This window comes from Scomber japonicus, chromosome 12, assembly GCF_027409825.1.
Source record: "Scomber japonicus isolate fScoJap1 chromosome 12, fScoJap1.pri, whole genome shotgun sequence".
Classification (NCBI taxonomy): domain Eukaryota; kingdom Metazoa; phylum Chordata; class Actinopteri; order Scombriformes; family Scombridae; genus Scomber; species Scomber japonicus.
Genome location: NC_070589.1, coordinates 619001 through 625000, shown reverse-complemented (window position 1 = coordinate 625000; position 6000 = coordinate 619001). Strand labels below are relative to the sequence as shown.

Here is a 6000-nt window from a genome sequence, read left to right as displayed (position 1 = left end):
GAGACCGCCTGGGAATACCAGGTGCTGTAAGCTTTTTTTCCCTCTCAGCTGTCACCAAAGGAGGGCGCTGTTGCTCCATCACCGCACACAGGGCTTTGAGGAACAAAAGCTGCAATCATTCCAGCTGTGTCTGAATGCACGCCAGAGAGGTGGCACTGAGACGCCTCACTTTCCAAGTAGTTTTTAGGGTTCCAGTTCTCACTGTTACAGCCTGTAAAAAGCCTGCAATCATCCCGCATGTACACAAATGGCCTGAGGAACAAGGTTGCAGTCCTTCCAGCTGTGTGTTTCTCCGCAGAAAAAAAAAAACTATTCCTATCAAAGTACTGTTAAAGGATAGCATGTGTTTGATGGCTGAGACACCATTATCCGCCACTCAGCTGGTGTGAGCAACTGTCAGTGGTGTCACAGCATGTTTAAATGGGCTTTCTGCGGCCTGTTTCGTAGCTTACGGCCATACCACCCTGAACACGCCCGATCTCGTCTGATCTCGGAAGCTAAGCAGGGTCGGGCCTGGTTAGTACTTGGATGGGAGACCGCCTGGGAATACCAGGTGCTGTAAGCTTTTTTTCCCTCTCATCTGTCACCAAAGGAGGGCGCTGTTGCTCCATCACCGCACACAGGGCTTTGAGGAACAAAAGCTGCAATCATTCCAGCTGTGTCTGAATGCACGCCAGAGAGGTGGCACTGAGACGCCTCACTTTCCAAGTAGTTTTTAGGGTTCCAGTTCTCACTGTTACAGCCTGTAAAAAGCCTGCAATCATCCCGCATGTACACAAATGGCCTGAGGAACAAGGTTGCAGTCCTTCCAGCTGTGTGTTTCTCCGCAGAAAAAAAAAACTATTCCTATCAAAGTACTGTTAAAGGATAGCATGTGTTTGATGGCTGAGACACCATTATCCGCCACTCAGCTGGTGTGAGCAACTGTCAGTGGTGTCACAGCATGTTTAAATGGGCTTTCTGCGGCCTGTTTCGTCGCTTACGGCCATACCGCCCTGAACACGCCCGATCTCGTCTGATCTCGGAAGCTAAGCAGGGTCGGGCCTGGTTAGTACTTGGATGGGAGACCGCCTGGGAATACCAGGTGCTGTAAGCTTTTTTTCCCTCTCAGCTGTCACCAAAGGAGGGCGCTGTTGCTCCATCACCGCACACAGGGCTTTGAGGAACAAAAGCTGCAATCATTCCAGCTGTGTCTGAATGCACGCCAGAGAGGTGGCACTGAGACGCCTCACTTTCCAAGTAGTTTTTAGGGTTCCAGTTCTCACTGTTACAGCCTGTAAAAAGCCTGCAATCATCCCGCATGTACACAAATGGCCTGAGGAACAAGGTTGCAGTCCTTCCAGCTGTGTGTTTCTCCGCAGAAAAAAAAAAACTATTCCTATCAAAGTACTGTTAAAGGATAGCATGTGTTTGATGGCTGAGACACCATTATCCGCCACTCAGCTGGTGTGAGCAACTGTCAGTGGTGTCACAGCATGTTTAAATGGGCTTTCTGCGGCCTGTTTCGTCGCTTACGGCCATACCGCCCTGAACACGCCCGATCTCGTCTGATCTCGGAAGCTAAGCAGGGTCGGGCCTGGTTAGTACTTGGATGGGAGACCGCCTGGGAATACCAGGTGCTGTAAGCTTTTTTTCCCTCTCAGCTGTCACCAAAGGAGGGCGCTGTTGCTCCATCACCGCACACAGGGCTTTGAGGAACAAAAGCTGCAATCATTCCAGCTGTGTCTGAATGCACGCCAGAGAGGTGGCACTGAGACGCCTCACTTTCCAAGTAGTTTTTAGGGTTCCAGTTCTCACTGTTACAGCCTGTAAAAAGCCTGCAATCATCCCGCATGTACACAAATGGCCTGAGGAACAAGGTTGCAGTCCTTCCAGCTGTGTGTTTCTCCGCAGAAAAAAAAAAACTATTCCTATCAAAGTACTGTTAAAGGATAGCATGTGTTTGATGGCTGAGACACCATTATCCGCCACTCAGCTGGTGTGAACAACTGTCAGTGGTGTCAGAGCATGTTTAAATGGGCTTTCTGCGGCCTGTTTCGTCGCTTACGGCCATACCACCCTGAACACGCCCGATCTCGTCTGATCTCGGAAGCTAAGCAGGGTCGGGCCTGGTTAGTACTTGGATGGGAGACCGCCTGGGAATACCAGGTGCTGTAAGCTTTTTTTCCCTCTCAGCTGTCACCAAAGGAGGGCGCTGTTGCTCCATCACCGCACACAGGGCTTTGAGGAACAAAAGCTGCAATCATTCCAGCTGTGTCTGAATGCACGCCAGAGAGGTGGCACTGAGACGCCTCACTTTCCAAGTAGTTTTTAGGGTTCCAGTTCTTACTGTTACAGCCTGTAAAAAGCCTGCAATCATCCCGCATGTACACAAATGGCCTGAGGAACAAGGTTGCAGTCCTTCCAGCTGTGTGTTTCTCCGCAGAAAAAAAAACAACTATTCCTATCAAAGTACTGTTAAAGGATAGCATGTGTTTGATGGCTGAGACACCATTATCCGCCACTCAGCTGGTGTGAGCAACTGTCAGTGGTGTCACAGCATGTTTAAATGGGCTTTCTGCGGCCTGTTTCGTAGCTTACGGCCATACCACCCTGAACACGCCCGATCTCGTCTGATCTCGGAAGCTAAGCAGGGTCGGGCCTGGTTAGTACTTGGATGGGAGACCGCCTGGGAATACCAGGTGCTGTAAGCTTTTTTTCCCTCTCAGCTGTCACCAAAGGAGGGCGCTGTTGCTCCATCACCGCACACAGGGCTTTGAGGAACAAAAGCTGCAATCATTCCAGCTGTGTCTGAATGCACGCCAGAGAGGTGGCACTGAGACGCCTCACTTTCCAAGTAGTTTTTAGGGTTCCAGTTCTCACTGTTACAGCCTGTAAAAAGCCTGCAATCATCCCGCATGTACACAAATGGCCTGAGGAACAAGGTTGCAGTCCTTCCAGCTGTGTGTTTCTCCGCAGAAAAAAAACAACTATTCCTATCAAAGTACTGTTAAAGGATAGCATGTGTTTGATGGCTGAGACACCATTATCCGCCACTCAGCTGGTGTGAGCAACTGTCAGTGGTGTCACAGCATGTTTAAATGGGCTTTCTGCGGCCTGTTTCGTCGCTTACGGCCATACCACCCTGAACACGCCCGATCTCGTCTGATCTCGGAAGCTAAGCAGGGTCGGGCCTGGTTAGTACTTGGATGGGAGACCGCCTGGGAATACCAGGTGCTGTAAGCTTTTTTCCCTCTCAGCTGTCACCAAAGGAGGGCGCTGTTGCTCCATCACCGCACACAGGGCTTTGAGGAACAAAAGCTGCAATCATTCCAGCTGTGTCTGAATGCACGCCAGAGAGGTGGCACTGAGACGCCTCACTTTCCAAGTAGTTTTTAGGGTTCCAGTTCTCACTGTTACAGCCTGTAAAAAGCCTGCAATCATCCCGCATGTACACAAATGGCCTGAGGAACAAGGTTGCAGTCCTTCCAGCTGTGTGTTTCTCCGCAGAAAAAAAAAAAATATTCCTATCAAAGTACTGTTAAAGGATAGCATGTGTTTGATGGCTGAGACACCATTATCCGCCACTCAGCTGGTGTGAGCAACTGTCAGTGGTGTCACAGCATGTTTAAATGGGCTTTCTGCGGCCTGTTTAGTAGCTTACGGCCATACCACCCTGAACACGCCTGATCTCGTCTGATCTCGGAAGCTAAGCAGTGTCGGGCCTGGTTAGTACTTGGATGGGAGACCGCCTGGGAATACCAGGTGCTGTAAGGTTTTTTTCCCTCTCAGCTGTCACCAAAGGAGGGCGCTGTTGCTCCATCACCGCACACAGGGCTTTGAGGAACAAAAGCTGCAATCATTCCAGCTGTGTCTGAATGCACGCCAGAGAGGTGGCACTGAGACGCCTCACTTTCCAAGTAGTTTTTAGGGTTCCAGTTCTCACTGTTACAGCCTGTAAAAAGCCTGCAATCATCCCGCATGTACACAAATGGCCTGAGGAACAAGGTTGCAGTCCTTCCAGCTGTGTGTTTCTCCGCAGAAAAAAAACAACTATTCCTATCAAAGTACTGTTAAAGGATAGCATGTGTTTGATGGCTGAGACACCATTATCCGCCACTCAGCTGGTGTGAGCAACTGTCAGTGGTGTCACAGCATGTTTAAATGGGCTTTCTGCGGCCTGTTTCGTCGCTTACGGCCATACCACCCTGAACACGCCCGATCTCGTCTGATCTCGGAAGCTAAGCAGGATCGGGCCTGGTTAGTACTTGGATGGGAGACCGCCTGGGAATGGGCCATGACCCCCCCAAGTCCCTATCGGTGATCCTGGGATGAGCACGATCCTGGGCCACCTGCTGGACGATCCTGGTACTGCAAGATGCTGTGGTCGAGTGGGTAGAGCGTTGGTTTACCATTCATGAGATGACAGGTTCGAGCCCCTGTCCAGCTAATAGAAAGCTATAGATTGACATCTCCAGTAAATGGTTGCATTGAAGGTTTATGAAGATGGGTAATTTCCTTGAAAGATGTATAATCCCTTACACTGCTTGACAGAATAATTGTAGTTGAAAGGTGCAAACCCCTGTGTTTGAATGCAGTTCATTTCAGGGAAGTATAAAACAGGTCAGTATTCTTATTCCTCTTTTTGGACCCTTCATTTCACGTAAACTTTTAATTTCAGGTAAGCATCACACTCCAGTTAGTTTCAGGTAAGTATAATGCAGGTAAGTATTCTTATTCAGCTTTTTGGACCCTTGATTTCAGGTTAAGTTTTAATTTTAGGCAAGCATTGCACTCCAACATAGGTTCATGTTACAAAAGTTACCCAAGTGGATATTTTTAGTATGTAAAGCAGTTAATAACTGGTAAGTATTAATCGATTAAGCCATGGCAACACATGAATAAAAAATGACCCTTTTTATACAGTGAATGTAAAACACTTAAATATGGAATTGTTATGTAAACACCAGGTAATAAGCAGAGCCGTTTTCAAATGCAATGAAAATATTTTATTGACACCACAGGAATGAAATCAAACATGACGTGAAGGATCCCACATGCTTGATGCAAAAGGTAACAGGTAGGTATGAATGAAACATGTATATGAACATTTTGTATGACACATGTATTACATTACAACATGTATGAAATGTAAAACAACACACAAATAAGTTAAATAAATATATACGTTATAAACATTTAAAACATTTTTAAACAATTTCACAGTATTTACATCATTGTGTGTGTGTGTGTGTGTGTGTGTGTGTGTGTGTGTGTGTGTGTGTGTGTGTGTGTGAGAGAGACAGACAGACAGTCCAGTAACCAACAACAAGGTTAGAAGGATGTTCTCCTCTTCTCCAGTTCCCATCAACCACAGTTTTGAAGTGTTCATAACTGTTATATGTTACACACAAGCACAATGCTGTAAGTACCATAGACTATATTACAGTGTCATACAGTACAGCATAGTGATCATAAGGAAAATACACATTTTAAATCAATTTCACAGTATTTACATCATTGTGTGTGTGTGTATCAGTATGGTGTGTGTGTGTGTGTGTGTGTGTGTGTGTCAGTATGGTGTGTGTGTGTGTGTGTGTGTGCGTGCGTGCCTGCGTGTGTGTGTGTGTGTCAGTGTGAGTGACAGACAGACAGACAGACAGTCATTGCAACCCACAACAGGTTTAGAGGGTGGCTCTCCTCTTCTCCAGTTCCTGGTCCACCACACTTTTAAAGTGTTCATAGCTGGTGTATGTTACACCTTCGAAGCCAGGTGTGGTGGACATATTGGTGGCGGGGCAAAAGGTGAAGATTTTCTGGCTGCTTCCAGCCACCTTGTCTTTGGAAGGGGTGTATTTCTTCCGCTGCCCCCCACACTGCGGCACTTTGCAAGCCCCACATGGCTTATTGGACTTGTTGGGCATCACAGGTTTCACGGCGGGAGGACAGGGTGGGAGGACAGGGAGGAAGACTGGGTTGGCGGATGGCAGCAATCTCACTGACGGAGCCTGTGGTTGGGTT

General features: G+C 47.8%; 8 non-coding genes and 1 pseudogene across 8 annotated transcripts in view; all 9 read left to right on the top strand.

Annotated features, from left to right (window-relative positions):
* Positions 1 to 33, top strand: part of LOC128370375 (5S ribosomal RNA) — a 119-nt gene extending 86 nt beyond the window's left edge. The window contains exon 1 of the ribosomal RNA XR_008322481.1: positions 1 to 33. This exon is cut by the window's left edge and continues 86 nt beyond it. This is a non-coding gene — a ribosomal RNA (5S ribosomal RNA).
* A 413-nt stretch (positions 34 to 446) lies between these two features.
* On the top strand, positions 447 to 565 carry LOC128370374 (5S ribosomal RNA). The gene has a single exon (XR_008322480.1). It is a non-coding gene; the product is annotated as a 5S ribosomal RNA (ribosomal RNA).
* Positions 566 to 977: 412 nt separating this feature from the next.
* On the top strand, positions 978 to 1096 carry LOC128370490 (5S ribosomal RNA). Its single transcript, XR_008322588.1, has one exon. It is a non-coding gene; the product is annotated as a 5S ribosomal RNA (ribosomal RNA).
* A 413-nt stretch (positions 1097 to 1509) lies between these two features.
* LOC128370489 (5S ribosomal RNA) lies at positions 1510 to 1628 on the top strand. Its single transcript, XR_008322587.1, has one exon. It is a non-coding gene; the product is annotated as a 5S ribosomal RNA (ribosomal RNA).
* A 413-nt stretch (positions 1629 to 2041) lies between these two features.
* LOC128370372 (5S ribosomal RNA) lies at positions 2042 to 2160 on the top strand. Its single transcript, XR_008322478.1, has one exon. It is a non-coding gene; the product is annotated as a 5S ribosomal RNA (ribosomal RNA).
* A 414-nt stretch (positions 2161 to 2574) lies between these two features.
* On the top strand, positions 2575 to 2693 carry LOC128370371 (5S ribosomal RNA). The gene has a single exon (XR_008322477.1). It is a non-coding gene; the product is annotated as a 5S ribosomal RNA (ribosomal RNA).
* A 413-nt stretch (positions 2694 to 3106) lies between these two features.
* LOC128370370 (5S ribosomal RNA) lies at positions 3107 to 3225 on the top strand. The gene has a single exon (XR_008322476.1). It is a non-coding gene; the product is annotated as a 5S ribosomal RNA (ribosomal RNA).
* A 412-nt stretch (positions 3226 to 3637) lies between these two features.
* Positions 3638 to 3756, top strand: LOC128369921 (5S ribosomal RNA). The gene has a single exon (XR_008322083.1). It is a non-coding gene; the product is annotated as a 5S ribosomal RNA (ribosomal RNA).
* Positions 3757 to 4169: 413 nt separating this feature from the next.
* On the top strand, positions 4170 to 4283 carry LOC128369947 (uncharacterized; annotated as a pseudogene).
* Positions 4284 to 6000: the final 1717 nt, after the last annotated feature.